Source organism: Hypanus sabinus, unplaced genomic scaffold (genome assembly GCF_030144855.1).
Source record: "Hypanus sabinus isolate sHypSab1 unplaced genomic scaffold, sHypSab1.hap1 scaffold_558, whole genome shotgun sequence".
NCBI classification, from domain to species: domain Eukaryota; kingdom Metazoa; phylum Chordata; class Chondrichthyes; order Myliobatiformes; family Dasyatidae; genus Hypanus; species Hypanus sabinus.
Genome location: NW_026781419.1, coordinates 13,742 through 32,531, shown reverse-complemented (window position 1 = coordinate 32,531; position 18,790 = coordinate 13,742). Strand labels below are relative to the sequence as shown.

Below are 18,790 nucleotides of genomic sequence, written 5' to 3'. Positions count from 1 at the left end.
GTGTTACTGTCTCCAAGTGAGACTGGTTCGGTGAGTGACCCCGTGGTGATTTGCTTCCGTGGGACTGGAAGGGAAGAATTGTGAGAAAGCCTTCTGCCCCGGAATGAGGGAGACCCTGTCTGTCAACCGAATAATATTCAGCGAAACTCTGCCCACCTCAGCCGTCGCTTCAGACCAGAATAATTCCACGGTAGGTGACATCATCATAGCAGGAATTTGTTTAGCCCATCGGCCCTTGAGAGAAATCCCGCTGGTGACATTCTCTGCGTCGGTGTGTCTATGCATTCCCACTCTCCCACACCCCAAACGGCTTCCCCAACAGCGGGCAGCTGCCTCAGAGTGACTAGGCATTGGGAGGGAAGCGGGATGGGCTGTTTCAGGCCACTGCATTGTCTGCTCTGGGAGCAGGCTACCCTATGCGCTCGGTAGAGCTTCACAGACCTTCCCAAATGCTCGCCGGTACCGAATACAGCGAGTTTCTGTCAAGAGACTGAGACCAGTTTAATGCAAACAGCGTCAGCTTTATTGAGTCATGCAGCTGGATGGAGTAACGGTTGTACTACGGCGGGGCAGCGATCAGCGGCATAGTGTATAGTCAGTACCGATATCAGAGAAAGTGAAAACCGGAAAACTTTAACCCTTTCCCGTAATCAGAGCACAGGAGAATCAGTGTAGTTACATAGAGACAGAGGCAGATCACATCGAACACCCGCTGCCCGTTCTGCCCAGTGTGTGCACCGCTCCAGCGCCGACACGCGGGCGGTGAGACAGAAGTGACCTGTGGCCCCCATCTTCCCCAGTGCGTTCCCCGAAGAAACCCAAACATCCCTTAAAACCCCAAGCGTAAACCTGCATGACTCGATGTTTTTAATGTCTTCCGGATCTCACTCTTGCACCACGAATGCAAAAGACCCCAGGGCAGGACACATCTGTCTGTTCCCGACATGGGCACAGTTTTCTCAGGACTGCTTCCCTTATCAACGCTGTGCGATGTTCCTGGGTCAGTGGAGGACCATGGTGGCCGGAAGTCCTCGAAATGGTCTCCTAATCCAGCCACATTGCGGTTATTGTGAGAGTGGGTTATGATCCGTCACGTGTTGTTTACAGGGTGCCGAGGCCAGGCTGGGTGAACAGGCCAGTGCTGTGATTACTGAACAGCGGTATGGGAACACGTTGTTAGCGGAGAGCGTGCCGAAAGCGGTGATTGATACGAAGCAAGGCGGGCGATCCAGGGCTCGTCCTCACATGAGTGGGCAATCCATTTCGCCAGTGGCAACGAACCAGACCTCGTTACTGAAAGGTGAAACAGAGAGAGGTGAGGGGAAAGTTCCTCAGTGCAACCGCTGTCCCTGATCAATTTATCTCATTATCCTGTACACACCTAACTCGCCATCTCTCATCTTCTTTCGCTGCAAGGAGAAAACGCCGAGTTCACTCAGTCGACCCTCATAAGCCATACCCCCAATGAAGGGAATATCCTCGTAAATCTCCTCAGTGCCCTTTCTATGGTTTCCACGTCCTTCCTGTAGTGAGGCGACTGGAATTGAGCACTATACTCCAAGTGGGGTCTGAACATGCTCCTACATAGTTGCAACATTACCTCTCAGCTCTTAAACTCAACGCTGCGGTTGATGACGGCCAATGCACTGCATGTCTTCTTAATCACAGTCAACCTGCGGAGCAGCGTTGAGTGACATATGGACTTGGACCCTAAGATCCTTCTAATCCTTCATCCTGACACGAGTCTTACCGTTAATGTTATATTCTGCCACTATATTTGACCTACCAACATTAAATTATCTGCGAAACCTCACACTTATCTGGGTTGAACTCCATCTCCCAATTCTCAGCCCAGAATTGCATCCTATCAATATACCGCTGTAAACTCTGAAAGCCCTGCACACTATCCACAACGCCCCAAACCTTCGTATCAACAGCAAATTTACTAACCCATTCCTCCACTTCCCCATCCATGTCATTTATACAAATCAAGAAGAGTAGGGGTCCCAGTACAGATCCCTCAAGCACACCACTGTTCACCGACCTCCATGCAGAATATGACCCCACTAAAACCACACTACGTCTTCTGTGGGAAGCCGGTCCTGGATCCCATGCCTGCTTATTTTCTCACTACATCCACTGCTCCAATGTGTTTAGTCACATCCTCAAAAAATTCAATCAGGCTCGTGAGACACAACCTCCCCTTGACAAAGCTATTCGGACTATTCCTAATGATATTACACCTCTCAAAATATTCATACATCCTGCCTGTCAGGATCTTCTCCATCAACCTACCAACCACTTAGGTAAGACTCACTTGTCTATAATTTCCTGGGCTTTCTCTACTCCCTTTCTTGAATAAAGGAACAACATCCGCAAACCTCCAATCGTCCGGAACGTCTCCCGTCTCCATTGATAATGCGAAGTTCATCCCAAGAGGCGCATCAATCTCTTCTTTCGCTTATCACAGTAGCCTGGGGTTCAGAATTCTTCCGTACATTTCCCTGAGAACATGTGTCTCCAATTATGCTTCCATTTCCCTGCCTGATAGCCTCGTATTTCCCCTTAGTTCAATTAGTCGTTTTCCTAACTTGTCTGTTCCTGTTCTTCTACAATGCTATGGTAAAGGAGATAGAATTGTGAACACTATCTCCAAAAGTTATGAGGCATGGGATAAGTGGAACCTTGGCTGCTTGGATTAAAAAAATGGCTTAAAGGATGAAAGCAGAAGGTAGTTGTGGAAGGGAAGTATTCTGCCTGGAGGTCGGTGACTAGTGGAGTGCCTGAGCGATCAGCCCTGGGATCCCTACTATTTGTGATTTTTATAAATGAACTGGAAATAGAGGCGGAAGGATGGGTGAGTAAGTTTACGGATGACAAGAAGATTGGAAGGGTTGTGTTTGGAACGGTAGGTTGTAGAAGTTTACAAGAGGATATAGACAGGCTGCAGAGTTGGGCAGAAAAATGGCAGGTAGATGGTGATCAGCTAACGGACAAATCAGCCATTATCTTATTAATCAGCCTTGATGTGTCGGATGGCCTACACCTGTTCCTATTTCTTATGTTCTTAAGTTTAGTTCAAGAGGACTCGAATTAAACGTCACATAATGCATGCAGGCTGTTGGGAAGTTTCTTGATTGGTGAGGGAGCTAACGGTTTTTGTGCGAAGGAAAGAGATTAGGGTTCAGGAACGAAACACCTGAGAAAGAAAGCAGGAAGAGCTCGATGGAACGAATAGTCCAATTCCGCTCCTCTATCCTGTGGCTCAGTAGTCTTATTCCATGCATTTTGACCATCGGTCCTTCACCCAAAGCCTTACAAAAGTGCCTATCGAAGCTAACGACCGTGTTATGTTCATTTATAATCTTTGGTACCTCGTTAAAAAATGAAAACCATCTAATGAAATGAGAATGAAAGGCCTCTTCCTCACAGATTCACCCAAGGCACCTTTCGAAATAAACTGCCTGCAGGCAAGATGGGCGTTGTAGAGAATTTCGCTATGCAGGTGAACACATCACAAAGTTGACACCAACTAACTGGACATAGATACACTGTATAGATACACAGATACGCAGTAGGCGCTGCCTACTCACTCCGAGAATGGACGAGGTCCGATCTGCTCTCCGGGCGCTCAGTGAGTATTCCACCCCGACCCCCGTGACTCTATGTGCTCCTTTCCGCTCTGTCACCGTGAAACAACGGCTTCGTAGGTCACGACCGAAGTGTGATTTCATTACCGAAAGGGGCGTGGTGATGACCAGAGCGGGAATATGGTGAAAAAATACAAAACTAGATTGGACGGGAGGTAGAGAAGGGGGGAGTGTCATTTCTGGTCAGGGATAGTATCACGGCTACAGAAAGGGAGGACACTGCAGAAGGATTGTCCCAGAGTCCGACTAGGTGGAAGTCAGAAATAGGAAGGGTGCTCTCTCGGCCTCTAAATAGCCCTCGGGACACCGAGGAGCAGATTAGCAGGCAGATTTTAGAATGGTGCAGGAAATGCAGGGTAGTAGTTATGGGTGATTTCAACTTCCCTCATATTGACTGGCACCTCCTGAATGCAAGGGAGATAAATGGGAATGAATTTGTCAGGTGTGTTCAAGAAGGATTCCTGACACAGTATGTGGACTGGCCGACGAGAGGCGAGGCTATACTGGATCTAGCTCTGGGTAATGAACCTTGTCAGGTGACAAGACTCTTGGTGTGGGAGCATTTTGGCGAGGGTGACCACAACTCCCTTAGCTTCAGCATAGCTACGAAAAGGAATAAAATCAAACGAAATGTAAAAGTGCTTAACGGGGGAAGGGCTAACTTTGAAGGGATGAGGCAGGAACTAGCGAGAGTAAGTTGGAAGTAGATTTTCGAATTGGAAAGCGCAGAAGTAATGTGGGAGAAGTATAGGGACAACATGAGCTGGGGTTAGGATAGATTTTTCCCACTGAGGCAAGGAAAAAATAATAGGAAAAGGGAGCCGTTGCTGACGAACCATGTGAGGCAACTCGTCAAGTGGGAAAAGGAAGCATATGTTAGATATAAGAATCCGGAAGTAGCAGGGGCTCATGGGAAACATAGGGTAGCCAGGATGGAGCTAAAGAAACGACTTAGGGGAGCTCGAAGGTGGCATGAGAAGGCCTAGGCATGTCGGATTAAGGAGAACCCAAGGCGCTCTATGCGTATCTGAAGGATAGAAGGATGACGAGAACGAAGGTGGGACCGCTAAAGAATAAAGAGGGCAACATGTGCCTTGAGGCGGAGGATGTTGGGGAGGTCCTAAATGAATACTTTGTTTCAGTATTCGCAAGTGAAAAGGATCTTGATAAGGATGAGGTCGAAGTAGAGCGGGCTTGTGTGTTGGACAGTGTGGAGATTAAGAAAGAGGTGCTGGATCTTCTTAAAAATCATTAATATTGATAAATCGCCAGGGCCGGATATGATTCACCCCAGCTTGTTGTGGGAATTGAGAGGAGAGATCGCAGGAACACTAGAGAAGATCTTTGAATCCTCTATGGCAGCAGGGGAAGTGCCGGAGGACTGGAGAATGGCAATTGTAGCTAACTTGTTTAAAAAAGGTAATAGGGAGAATCCTGGGAACTATTGACCTTTGATTCTTACGTCGGTTGTATGCAAACAACTGGAAAGGATTCGTAAGGTTAGGATCTACGAGCATTTGGAGAAGCACAGTCTACTCACATGGCTTTGTGAAGGGAAGATCGTACCGTACGAGCCTGATTGAGTTTTTTGAAGAGGTGACAAAATAAATTGGTAAGTGCAGGCAGTGGATGTGGTCTACATGGACTTTAGCAAAACATTTGACAAGGTCACTCATGAGAGACTATTCCAAAACGTCATGAGGCATGGGATACGTGGAACCTTGGCTGTTTGGATTAAGAAAGGCTTTAAGGAGGAAAACAGAAGATAGTTGTGGAAGGAAAGTATTCTGCCTGGAGGTCGGTGACTAGTGGAGTGCCGCAGGGATCTGTCCTGGGACTTCTGCTATTTGTGATTATTATAAACGACCTGGATGCAGAGACGGATGGATGGGTGAGTAAGTTTGCGGATGACAGGAAGATTGGAGGAGTTGTGGACGGAGCTGTAGGTTGTCGAAGGTTACAAGAGGATATAAACAGGCTGCAGAGTTGGGCAGAAAAATGGCATATGGAGTTCAATCCGGATAACTGTGAGATGATGCATTTTGGAAGGACAAACCAGAAGACTGAGTACAGGATTAATGGTCAGTTACCCAAGAGCGTGGATCTACAAAGCGACTTTGGGATTCAAATCCATACATCCCTCAAGTTCGCTGCACAGGTTGATAGGGTAGTTTTGAAGGCCTATGGGATGCTAGGCTTCATTAACAAGGGGATTGTTCAAAAGTAGAGAAGTCATGTTGCAACTCTCAAATTTCTGTTGAGACCGCACTTAGAGTATTGTGTTCAATTCTTATCACCTCATTATAGGAAGGATGTGGAAGCTACGGAGAGAGTGCAGAGGAGATTTGTCAGGATTTTACCTGGTTTGGAGAACAAGTCATATGAAGCAACGTTATAAGAGATGGGACTTTTCACTTTGGAGCATAGAAGAATGACCGGGGACTTGATAGAAGTCTACAAGGTTTAGAGAGGCATAGATAGGGTGGATAGTCAGTACCTGTTTCCCAGGGGACCAATAGCAAACACTAGAGGGCATAGGTACAAAATTAAGGGAGGGTTGTTTCGGGGAGACATCGGGAGTAAGTTTTCTACACAGAGCGTTGTGAGTTCCTGCAATGACTCGCCAGGGATGGTGGTGGAGTCTAAAACATTAGAGGTATTTAAAGCCTTTTGGGCAGGCACATGGAATAAAGAAAAATAAAGAGTTATGGGGAAGTGTGTGGGGTTTAGTACTTTTTTAAAGGAATATTTCGTTCGGCACCATGAAGGGCTGAAGGGTCTGTACTGTGCTATAGTTTTCTATGGTTCTAAAGGTTATGTCATTGTGTCCAATCTGCTGCAGTAGATATGTACGCATTTGAAGTAATATAGTCTGAATAAAGATAGTCAGCATGGTCTTGCCAATTGCAGGTCCTGTCTCAAGAATGTGATTAAATTCGTTCGGGTGCTGCGAACCAGGTTGCAGGTTTATACGATGATGGTGTATGTTATCAAGAGGTTTGATAAGATTCCTCATTGTTGGCCCATTCAGAAAGTCATGTGACAGGGAATCCAGAGAATCTTGTCTGTGTAGGTAGGGAACTGCCTTGCCCGAGAAAGAGTGTGCTAGCAGTTGGAGATTATGCCACCTGGAGTTCAGTGAGATACTGTGTTCCGTAGAGATCTGATCAGAGACTCTTGGACTTTCTGAATTTTACAAAAGATTTTGATGAGGAAATGAATAGACATAGATATCAGGCAAAATATGGATGCTAATGGATAATGTGGTGGGTTGTCGCAGGTTACAATTGGGCATTGATGGGTGCAGAGCTGGGTTGAGAAATGGCAAGTCAAGTTGAGCATGGGGAAGAGAGAAGAATTGCACTTTGAAAGGTCGGATTAGAATGCAGAATGCATGGATTATGACAGGCTAGTTGAAAATATTGAGGAGAAGAAGATCTTTTAGCCTTCATATAATCTTTAATGTTTTGCGCCATTTAATAGGGTAGTTAAGGATGTGTATGAGGTACACGAGGTACACGAGGTACTGTTGCAGCACTATAAAACACTGGTTAAACCATATTTTAAATTTTGTACTACACTGTAGAGTGGAAAAAAATGCCAAGGGGAGGAAATTTTAAAGCGATTTAGGGCTATGTATAGGGGCAGCCAGCGGTGCGTTATTACCCATAGTGGTGAGTGTGTGAAACGGAATAGCAATGGTGGTGGTCTAAGCACACACATTTGGGTCATTTCAGAGACTGTCTTAGCACACGGATTACGGAGAAATAGACGGCTCTGTAGGAGAGCAAGTTTAGAGTCGGTAAAACATCAAGGACCAAAGGGCCATCAAAAAGCTGTCCTGTTGAATGTTTTCTTATCTATGTACGTGATAAACTAGGATGGTCAGCACAGTTTATAATAGGGAAGATCATGCCTGGGTAACGTATCAGGAGCTCAAGGTAGGGACAGGGGTCACTGACCACACCAGGTTCGTGGACTCATTAAAGATCGAAAGGAAGCTGTTCCCTTGAAGGAGCAGAGTGAGGAGAAATTTGTTTCTCTTTCCCGCCGCCGTAGAGCTCCCCACCCCCCTCCCCCCGCCCCGAACGTGCATGAGCCCAAGCCTGGTACTTTAACGTCTCTGTTTCATCAACTAGCGCAATCACAGACACAACATTCCAATGCCCCTTACCCTGCCGGCATCGAGCTGAAGTCATACGATACCCTGATGGAGATGGTGAAGAAAATAACAAAAAATCATTAATCGCCCGACATCGTGAAGTTAACAATCCACAATCCACATCTCACTCACACTCAACACTGATCCCTTCCTGATGTGCTCAGAGGCAGCACCGGGACACGTTGGATCTCCGGATTTAACATCAAGTTCAACCCTTCAACGGAACTCCTTTCCTTAATTTACCAGAGAACCCTGCTGCAGTTCACTCTGGGCGCTAGCCCAGCTTACCGCTTTTCTCACATACACACACGATGCAGCAGTTACATCGTTTCACGTTTCGCAGGAGCAACTTGAAGACAGATGCGTCTGGAATAAGTAGCGTGCGATCACACTGATTGGTTTGAACTACAGGGTCTCCAATAGCTGCTAGAACATTAATGAACAGACAGGTAATGAACGCAATAACCTGTGTGAAATTAAATTTTGATCTCATTGGAAATTTCAACTTCCCCAATACAAAAATGTACATTCTCAATGCAAGGCGATTAGATGGGGAGAATGTATTAATTGGATGATTTAGTAAATGAATATGTGCACCGTCCAACGAGAGGAGGTGCCCGACTGAAAAGGCAAACATGAGTAAAGTTCCTTAAATTCGGATCAAACGGAGCAAATCAGGAGTATAACGAAGCCAGTAATGTACGGAAAAAAAGAATGAGGATAACCAAGAGGGGACGTGAGAGGTCCTTGGCAGGCAGGATCAGGATGAATTTAATTAAGCAACGTTCTATGTCAATGTCAGTATCAAATGAATAACTAGGGGCCGTGATTTTTTGGCAGTGCGCGAGGCTAGTTTTGCTTTAATGCGGAACATGTGAGTGAAGTATTCGCTGAGTATTTTGTTTCCGTTTTTATCTAGGTAAAAGACATGGAGGAGCAGCAGATCGGTTGTCAGTGCATAAATATGCTAGGTGTTTAGAGCAAAATTAGGAAAAAGACCTCGGGACTCGGAATGAATTTTCAGGTGAATAAGTCCCCAGGTCATGATGGGAGTTCCATAGGTTTGTGACGGAAGCAAGAGACAGGATTGCACGATCCTTGGAAAAATATCCTCTCTAGCCACATGCGAGATGCCAGAGGACAGGTGAATGGCTAAAGTTTTACATCTTCATGAAAAGCGAAAATAGGGAAATCCTGGAAACTATTTACCAGTGAGTCTCAGGTTAGTTCCATTCCAGTGAGATATTAATTATTTAATGGCCTTATTGAACCTGGAGTTTTAATTAGTGAAACACAGCAAGGATCTATACTGGGACCTCTTCTGTTTGTGGTGTGAATAAATAACCGGGATGTAGATGTAGACAGGTTGTTGATGATATCCAGAATTGATGGAGTTGTGGATCGTGTAGAAGGACTTGCAGAGCATCCAGCGCAACGTAGATCAGTTGCAGATATAGTCAGAAAAATGGTAGAAGCAGTTCAACCCAGATAAATGTGGGATGTTGCACCTTGGTAGGGAAAATGCAAGGAGAAAGTACACTCCAAGAGCAAAGACCCTTAACTGTGTTGAGTTCAGAGAGACATTGGTGTCCAAGTTTAGAGCTCGTCGGTAACAGGTACACAGGTCGATAAAGCGATTAAGGATGTTTAATCAATGTTCGCTTTTATTAGTTGAGGAATTAGTATAGTTGCGAGTAGGTTATATCGCAAGTTTATAAATATCCGGTTCGTCTGCATCTAGAGTATTGCATACAGTTTTAGTCTTACTACCATGGGAAGGATTTTGAGGCTTTGGGCAGGGTGCAGAAGAGGATTACCAGGATGCTGCCTGGTTCAGAGGCCATGTGCTAACTTGAGAGATACAACAACTTGTGTCGCTTTCTTTGGAGCGGAGGGGGCTGAGTAGAAATTATGAGAGGCATAGATGGAATTCACAGTATCTTTTTCCCAGGGCAGAAATATCTAATATCAGAGGTTGTAGGTTGAGAGGGGTTAGGTTCGAGGGTGATGTGAGGGGTAACTTTTTTAAACCAGAGATTGGTGAATCCTTGGACTGTACGGTCTGGTGAGGTGGTAGAGGCAAATAAATCAGAGGTTATAAGTGACGCTTAGATATGAAGCTCCATGATTGTGAGTAACGTGGAAGATTATGGACATTGTATAAGTTGGAGGGATTTGGTTTAGGAGAGGTTTTATTTACTCTTCGGTTCGGCACCATATTGTTGGCCGAGGGGCCCGTTGCAATACTGAACTCTTCTCTGTTCTATGTTCTATCTCTGCCACCCTTCCAGCAGCATGAAAGCACACCCGATGTTGCGACGCCTTTGGTTCATTTAACTCCTCCTTACAGACGCAGCTTTCGCATTCCACTTACCCGCCAATGGAGACTTCTGCTCCCCAGAAGGATCTCCTATTTGAAAGACGTGAAGAAGTTAACAAAAATGGTTCAGTGAAAAACGCTCAGAGATAAGGTGCAGTGTTCACTCAGCCTTCTCTCAGTGCACGGTGCGGGTTGAGGTGCTGCCTTTAAATGGGACGGTACAGAAGGTCCATATTTTATGGAGACTCAGCAGTAAATAGAGGCTTAGGGAATGCGGGAATTGTCCGACCGAGCGCGTTGTAAATATTTTCGTAAAACAGTACATATATTACTATTATGCATTCTTTATTTAAATAATTCATTAGGGGTCATATATAGGAGGTGCATAAATGGCATACGTGATATGTGAGTGCCTCACTAATTGAAAACTAAGTAGACAAGTTACCCGTACACCTCCGCATTTAATTTGATTATTTTCTAGAGTTAGTAAGCATAACAGCACTGGATAGGAAGGCATCAATGTTGTGGGCAGAGAAGGGTAGTGTTATCCTGGGTAGATCTTCTGATTCTCATAAAAAAGGACAGAAGTGTGAGCTCAATTCCCGTGTTGCATCTGCAGGGAGTGGATGTGTTGGCTCGAATGATTAGGGGACACCACAGCTGTGCAATATGTGCGGTCCAGAGGGGCCACAACATATCCAAAAAGACCACAGCATTACGTAAGAAAACAAACGTTAGGCCCCAGGAATATTGGGTAAATTGAAAATAATGATGAAGATGTTGGAATGGAGAACAGGGAAAATTACTATGGAGTGAAATGTGTACTTAGCAGCTGCTTTCATTCAATAAGACGCCAGTAATATGCTCGAAATGCACGAGATATCGGAATCAAAGCGAGTATTACGGCCATCACAAAAGAACAGTTGGTGGGAAGATTGAACAGTCTGGAAGTGAGGAAATTACCTGGGTTAGATTAACTTCACGTCAGGCTTCAGGAAGGCACAGCGGAATACATCGTCGAGGCATTGTTAGGAAAAGTATCAGAAGATTATAAATGGTGAATGTGACTCTGCGTTTTTGACCAGGGGAGCGGGGAAGACGGCAGCCGCTTCGTGGGCAGTTATCCGACCTTGGCTACGCTGAGCTGCTTGAGAGTACTTCAAGTCTCACTTGAGGAAGTGAGAGCGCTGCGCTGGTTGCCCACAGAAAGCTGCGGGTGGTTCGGTGATCACTGGCGTTCCGCAGGGATCTACTCCATGTGATATTTATAAAAGATTTAGATGAGCAGGTGGAACGGTGAGTTAGGACATTTGATAATGGTACGAAGGTTGGTTCGTGGATAGTGCCCACGAAGACCCGGCAGGACATCTGCAAATTTTGACAAACTTCTATAGGTGTGTATTTAGAGTATCTCAACTGGCTGCATTACACCTTGCTGTATATAGATTGATGCCCTTGAACGGAATATCATTGATAACGTAGTGGACACCAGCCAGTTCATCACGAATATTACCCCGCCTTCAACCGCGGAAAACTTCTGGATGGAGGCTGACGCAGAAATTCAGCATCCATCATCGAGGATCCCTGCAAGTCTACTCATGCTGTATCCCCGCTGCTGTCATATTTAAGAAGGAACAGGCACCTTACAAACCACATAGCCTGGTTCAGGAACAACAATCACTCCGGAAAATTAGGTTATTGAACCAGAAGAGATGACTTCACTCAGTTCACTCGCCCATTGCTAAACTGTTCTCAGAATCTATGGACACTCCCAATGACTCTGTATCCGATAATCTCCATATCCATATGTATTGCTTACTCAGCTGTTATTATACCGATTTCTTATTTTCCATTTTGGCTTTCCTCGTGTTGTTCATTCCGTTCAGTGGTCGCTTATCTGTCTGTTGGCTGTAACATTACGAGAAGATTAGAAGAGCACAGGTCCGTAAGGTACAGGCGTAGAATGCGCCCATTTGGTCCATTGTGTCTGTTGCATCATTTTATCATAGCTGATCCATTTTGTGTTCCCTTTCGGCCACTATCTCCTGTCTTCTCACGTATCCCTTCAGGTCCTGACTAATCAGCATTCAGTGTAGCTGTTTCTGAAATATACTTAATAACTCGGCACAACAGCTGCCTGTGGCAACTAAGTCCACAGATTTACACTTTCTAAAGGACACCCCTCTATTCTGCTGTTTCTTCTTGTCTTAGACTCCAGCACAATTGGACGTAAACCTTCAAATGATCTCTATCGAAAAACGTTCAATCTTCCATGGGTTTGAATTCGGACACCCTCGCTCTTCTGACCTCCAGTGAGTAGAGGCCGAGAGCAATCAGATGTTTCCCAGTGGCCACAAATTTTAATTCCACGTCCCATTCTCATTCTGATACGTCTATCCATGGGCTCCTCTACTGTCAAGATGAAGCCACACTCAGGTTGGAGGAACAACTCCTTATATACCGGCTGAGTAACCTCCAACATGATGGCATGAACATTGACTTCTCCAACTTCCGCTAATGCCCTCCTCCCCTTCTTACCCCATCCCTGGCATATTTAGTTGTTTCCTTTTCTCTCTCTTTCTGTCTCTCTCTGTCCATCACTTTGCTTGTTCTCCATCTCCCTCTGGTGCACCCCTCCTCCTTTCTTTCTTTCTTTCTTCCGAGGCCTCCGTTCCATGATCGTTTTCCTTCTCCAGCTCTGTACCACTTTCGCCAATCACCTTCCCAGCTCTCAGCTTTTCCCCACCCCCTCCGGTCTTTTCCTTTCATTTCGCATTTCCCCCTCCGGTCTTTTCCTTTCATTTCGCATTTCCCCCTCCGGTCTTTTCCTTTCATTTCGCATTTCTCCCTCCTCCCACTGCTTTCAAATCTCTTTGTAACTTTCTTTCAGCTAGTCCTGACGAAGGGTCTCGGCCCGAAACGTCGACAGTGCTTCTCCTTTTAGATGCTGCCGGGCCTGCTGCGTTCCACCGGCATTTTGTGTGTGTTGTTTGAATTTCCAGTATCTGCAGATTTCCTCCTGTTTGTTTTTTACATGACAGTCCTTCCAATCCAGGACATATTTTCCTCAACCTCCTTTGAATTCTCGAAATTGTCAGCACATACATCCTTAGAAGAGAGGCCCGAAACTGAGTACAAACTCCAAGTGAGTCCTCTTCAATGTTTTAGAAATCCTCATAATTACGTCCTTGCTTTCTTCTATGCTATTTCTCTTGAAATAGTTACTGACATTGTACTTTCCTACCGCACCTGCGATTCGGCAAGGAAACTTGACTTTATATCCTTGCTCAAGGACACCCGAAATCCTTTACACCTCAGATCTTTGATTTTGTTTCTGCTGTTGGAAAGTAACCTACCTATTTATTTCTTCTGTCAATTTACATAACCATCAACTTCCTGACAAGTATTCTATCTGTCACTTGTTTGTGCATTCGTTTCATCTGTCTAAGTCTTTATTTAGTCCATTAATCTCCTCTAAACTGTCTGAAAGTCTACATATTTCGTATCATCTGCAAACTTGGCCACAAAGGTATCAGTTTATTATCCAATTCATGACACGAAACTTTAAAAGAAGCTCTCCAAGCACTGATCCCTGAGGACCAACCATAGTCATCGGCAGACAAACAAAAAAGGTTCCCTTTATTCGCACAATTTGCCTTCTGCCTATCCATGCTAGTATATTTTCTGTAATACCATCGGCACTTCAGTTGTTAAGCAGTCTCACGAGCGGTACCTGTTTTGAAGGCATTCTAAAAGTCCATGTATTTATCATCCCCCTCTGGCTATGATGCTTCTTATTTTCTCAAAAAAACAAACAAACAAAATAAAACAACAGATTTTCAAACAGGAGGTTCCCTTGAGGATATCTTGCTGATCAGGGGCTATTTTATCATGGGCCTGCAAGTTCGCCGAACTACATCCTTACCAACCGCTGATGTCGGGTTAACCTGTCTATAGTTTATTTAAATATACGCCTCTCTCTTCTTGAGGAGTTACGTGTCATTTGCAATTTGCCATTCCACCGCAAGCATGTCTGAGGATTTATTTCGGAACCAGGACCTCCACAATCACTTCAGTTCCTCTTCAGAAACCGAGAATGTATGCCAACCCGAACAGCTGACATCCGCATTACACCTTTCCAAGAAATTTCTTCTTTGAAATGGCAACTTCTCACACTTCTGCCCGCTGTGACTCTCTACCCCCGAAGCTTTACACAGTAACGTGTGATGCAAAATACTTGTTCAGTTAGTCCGCCTTTGCCCTGTCCCCCATTACTAAGTCTGCAGCTTTGTTTCCAAAAGTCCGATATCCACACCCGTCACTCTTGTACACAGTATGCATCTGAATAAACCTTTGACATCGTATTTGATATTATTGGATAGTTCGTCTTCGCGTTCCAAATTTTCCTTTTCAATTAGTATTTATTTCTCCTCTGCTGGTTTTTAAATGTTTCCCTGTCTTCTAATTTCCCATTAATGTTTGCTCTACGATAAGACCTCGTTGTGACTTTTGTGTTGCTTTTGACGCCTCTTGACAGACATGGATGTCACTCATTTACTTTACAATGCTTCTCCCTCTGAAGGGTGTATATAACACACGCCTTTTCTTTTCGGAAAATCGGAAATTCGGAATTTTTTTTTCGGAAATTCCAGCCATTGCAGCTCTGCCTTCAAAGCTGCCGGTGCAGTTTTCCATTCAATTTTAGCCAACTCCTCTCTCATGCCACTGCAATTTCATTTCCTCCATGGTAATGATGACACATATCACTCTCGCTTCCCCGTCTCAAATGTCAGTGTGAATACATCTTAACGTAACTGGGAAGAAAATAACTTTTGGTATCGTGCATTATATTCTTGGCTAGTATGCCACCCAAATTCATCTCTTCCCTTTTCATCACTTTTAGTTGCCTTTTGCTGGATATTTTAAAAACAGCGGAATCATCCAATTTACCGCTCACTTTTGCTACCTTGTATGTCCTTTCCTTTTTGTAATGCAATCCTTACCGCCATTTGTCAGCTACGGTTGATTACCCGTGCGACTTGATAACATTTTCCTCTGCGGTCCACATCTATCCTGTGCCTTGGAAAATTAAAACCAGAAACATCATCTCTGATTTCCCGTCAAGTCAGCTAATATCTTCCTCCAATTCACCTCGGTAAGCTCCTTTCTCATGGGCCTTTATATCCCCTTAATTCATTGCGATGCTGATTCATGTGAGTTACACTGGTCCCTCTCAAATTGTAATATAAATTCAATTATATTATGAGCATTCTCTCCTGAAGTTTTTTTTTCCCTACCTTAATCTCCCTCATAAGGCCTGGTTTATTACACAACAACTAATCTAATATTGCCTTTCCCCGAGTAACCTACAGCTGCTTAAAACAGCCATCTCTTAGGCGATCGACAAATACCCTTCGTTGCTATCCCACAACAACCTTTTCCACCAATCACCTTACATATTAAAGACCCTCATTTACACTTCTAATACTCATTTTCTAGCTCATTTTGCATTCTCAAAAACACGGCTACTATTTTGATTTCCGTAAATGCATCCCAAACAGCTTTTGTTTATACTCTTTCGGTTTCATAACTCCGCCTACAAAGATTCAACGGTCCAGGACTCTTTGCAACCTCTTTCTAAAGATGCATTACCAACCGATAACACGGCCTAATACTCCCTGGTTGTCCTTTCAACACCGAGTATATCTTTTGATGTTCAGCTCCCAGCTATGGTGTGCTTTCAGCCACGAGCAATCCCAAATTTCGGCACAAGTTCATACACGTTATTCTGAATGGCACGCGCATTTAAATGCAGCACCTTCCGTCCTGCATTCTTCGCCCTTTGGAACTTTGCTTCAGTGCCTGAATTTAACTCTTTGTTCTGTCTGCATTTGTACGCAACCATTGACATCTCCTTCCTTACGTTAATGCTACAAACAGCATCTACATATAAACCCGTGGGCGCATCCTCAGCAAGACATCCTGTTTCCCGTTCCACTGCCATCTTAGTTTACACAACTTCCAACGGCTCTGGTAAATCTGAGAAAGTCAATTTTTTTCTCTAGATTCTCAGAAATGCTTCAACAAGTTGCCGCCCATGAAGAAGCTCAGGGAGCAAAGTGCGCTTGGTGTTACTGAAGCGCACCCGACCTTATCCGTCAGTTTGAGCAGCCACCCGATACAGCGGAACTGTAGCTTGATTGATCGCCCCGCACAGAGTCACAGAGTCCGATTTCAACTTACTCGCCACTGGTAAGGGCTCCCGCAGACGTGCGTACGCTACGTTTTCTGAGCCTGTGGGGAAACATAGAAATGATTATATCTCCGTGATCTGTAATCCGTAATCCGCTTCCCCTGTCATCAAACCATCCCCTTTTGGCCATTTCCCGGTCCTGCTACCCACGGCGACATGCATTTCTGATTCGCTGCCAAATTTTTCAAGCATGTCAGCCTGAAAAGGGATCCGTTTGAAGCATGCGAAGTAAACAGAGGACGAGAGGACCTGACAACCGGACGGGATGCTCAGCGAGGCACAAATGCGACGGACAGTGAGCAGAGGGCGGAGCCGAGAGGGGGGCCAGAGCTCGGGTAAGTTATTAAGCAGGGCGGCAGGCTGAGTACATGAGCTGGGTTGAAGGGCTGTCTGTGGATGACCATGCAAAACCTCAGGAGCGTTCTTTGTTCACAGGAGACAGTAGCTGTGTGATTGTCAAGTAACGTAACGGGAATGCACAGCAAGGACAGAGTTCACCTGTGACAGTTTCCCCACAGTATCACCATATAACAATTACAGCACGAAAACAGGCCATCTCGGCCTTTCTCGTCCATGCCGACGCTTACACTCATCTAGACCTACTGGCCCGCACTCAGCCCATAACCCTCCATCCCTTTCCTATCCATAATCCGATCCAATTTTGCTTTAAATGAGAATACCGAACCTGCCTCTACCACTTCTACTGGAAGCTCATCCTACACAGCTACCACTCTCTGAGTAAAGAAATTCCCCCTCGTGTTACCCGTGAACCTTTGCCCCCTAACTCTCACCTTATGTCCTCTTGTTTGTATCTCCCCTACTCTCAATGGAAAAAGCCTATCTACGTCAACTCGATCTATCCCCCTCATTATTGTAAATACCTCTATCAAGTCCCTCTCAACATTCTACGCTCAGAAGAATATATACGTAACTTTTACAACCTTTCCCTGTAACTTAGGTGCTGAAACCCAGTAACATTCTAGAAAATCTTCTCTGTACTCTTTCTATTTTGTTGATATATTTCCTGTAATTCGGTGACCAGAACTGTAACACAATAATAAGAAGAGGACAGCCAAATACGACAGACACACGGTCACCGGGTCTCTGGCACTGAGGGTTTTGCAGTGGCTCAGAAGAGCAGATTGGTGAAGCTGACTGCAGTGTGATAGAAGACTCCACAGTCAGAGGAACAGAGACGAGATTCTGTGGGCACTATTGCGATATCCGGATGATAAGTTACCTGTCCATTCGCGGGTAAGTGATGTCTCAGTTAGGGTCCAAGAGAGAAACGATGTCTTAAGAGTAGATAAGCACAAATGGCTTATTAAGACGAATAGACAGAGTGGAGAGGCAGCGCCTCTTCCCCAGGGCACCATTGCTCAATACAATAGGACATGGCTTCAAGGTAAGGGGAGGGAAGTTCAAGGGGGATATTAGAGGAAGGTATTTTACTCAGGGAGTGGTTGGTGCGTGGAGTGAACTGCCTGAGTGAGTTGTGGAGGCAGATACACTAGTCAAATTTAAGAGACTACCAGACAGGTATATTGAGGAGTTTAAGATGGAGGGTTATAGGGGAGGCATGGTTTAAATTTCGGCACAACATTGTGGTCCGAAGAACCTGAACAGTGCTGTATCGTTCTATGTTTCTATGGCATAAAGAGACACAATAACGAAGTCCTGCAGAGAGAGTTTAGGGGGGCTCGATAGAAAGTTGACAAACTGGACCTACAGGACAGTATCCTCTCGATTGCTGTACCACATGGACAAGCCGAACCAGGGGTGCGTGAAAAGTGCTGGCTGATGAGCAGGATTTTCGAGATCTTGAATATAGAGATTCGCGGTAGATTTTCTGAATTTATGGAGCGATCGATCAATAAGCAAGTATACATAAACAGAAATAACTTTCAGACAGGAACGCAAGTAAGGTTAAAACAATATGCAGACTTTTGAGCAAGTTTTCTTCGAATTGGCCATTCGATGTCGTAGTGCATTAAAAGAGCTGCTTTTTTATGCAACCCTCGCTTCGCCTAGCGGCGTAATATAATAGGTGATAAACCCCGGCCCGGGAAAACGTAAGGAATCACGTTTGGGTGGATGCTGTGCGATGGGTGCCCTGTTACAGAACAGTGCCCGAAATAACAAACAGTGCAAAATATGCCATTAAACGGTTGAGCTTTATAACTGTTAGTTTGACTATCTGGTTAGTAGAGAAACGAAATAAAGGAAAAATAAACAATCTTATTAGACTGTCAGTGCGCAAAGTTGGAGCTCAGTCACAGGCCGATCGTTTAACATTAACCTCTTCCGATCGTCGCTACCATTTGGACCCTTGCTCCCAGTCCACCCCGTCCGGCGGTCTACCAAATATCTCCGTTCGTGCCTTCCCCCCTCATGTCCCTGCATCG

General features: G+C 45.0%; 1 long non-coding RNA gene across 1 annotated transcript; it reads right to left on the bottom strand.

The window, feature by feature from the left end:
* Positions 1-521: 521 nt before the first annotated feature.
* Positions 522-16,427, bottom strand: LOC132389406 (uncharacterized). The gene is made up of 4 exons (XR_009510519.1): positions 16,376-16,427; positions 10,187-10,222; positions 7,825-7,857; positions 522-1,293 (listed from the first exon to the last, which is right to left on the bottom strand). It is a non-coding gene; the product is annotated as an uncharacterized LOC132389406 (long non-coding RNA).
* Positions 16,428-18,790: the final 2,363 nt, after the last annotated feature.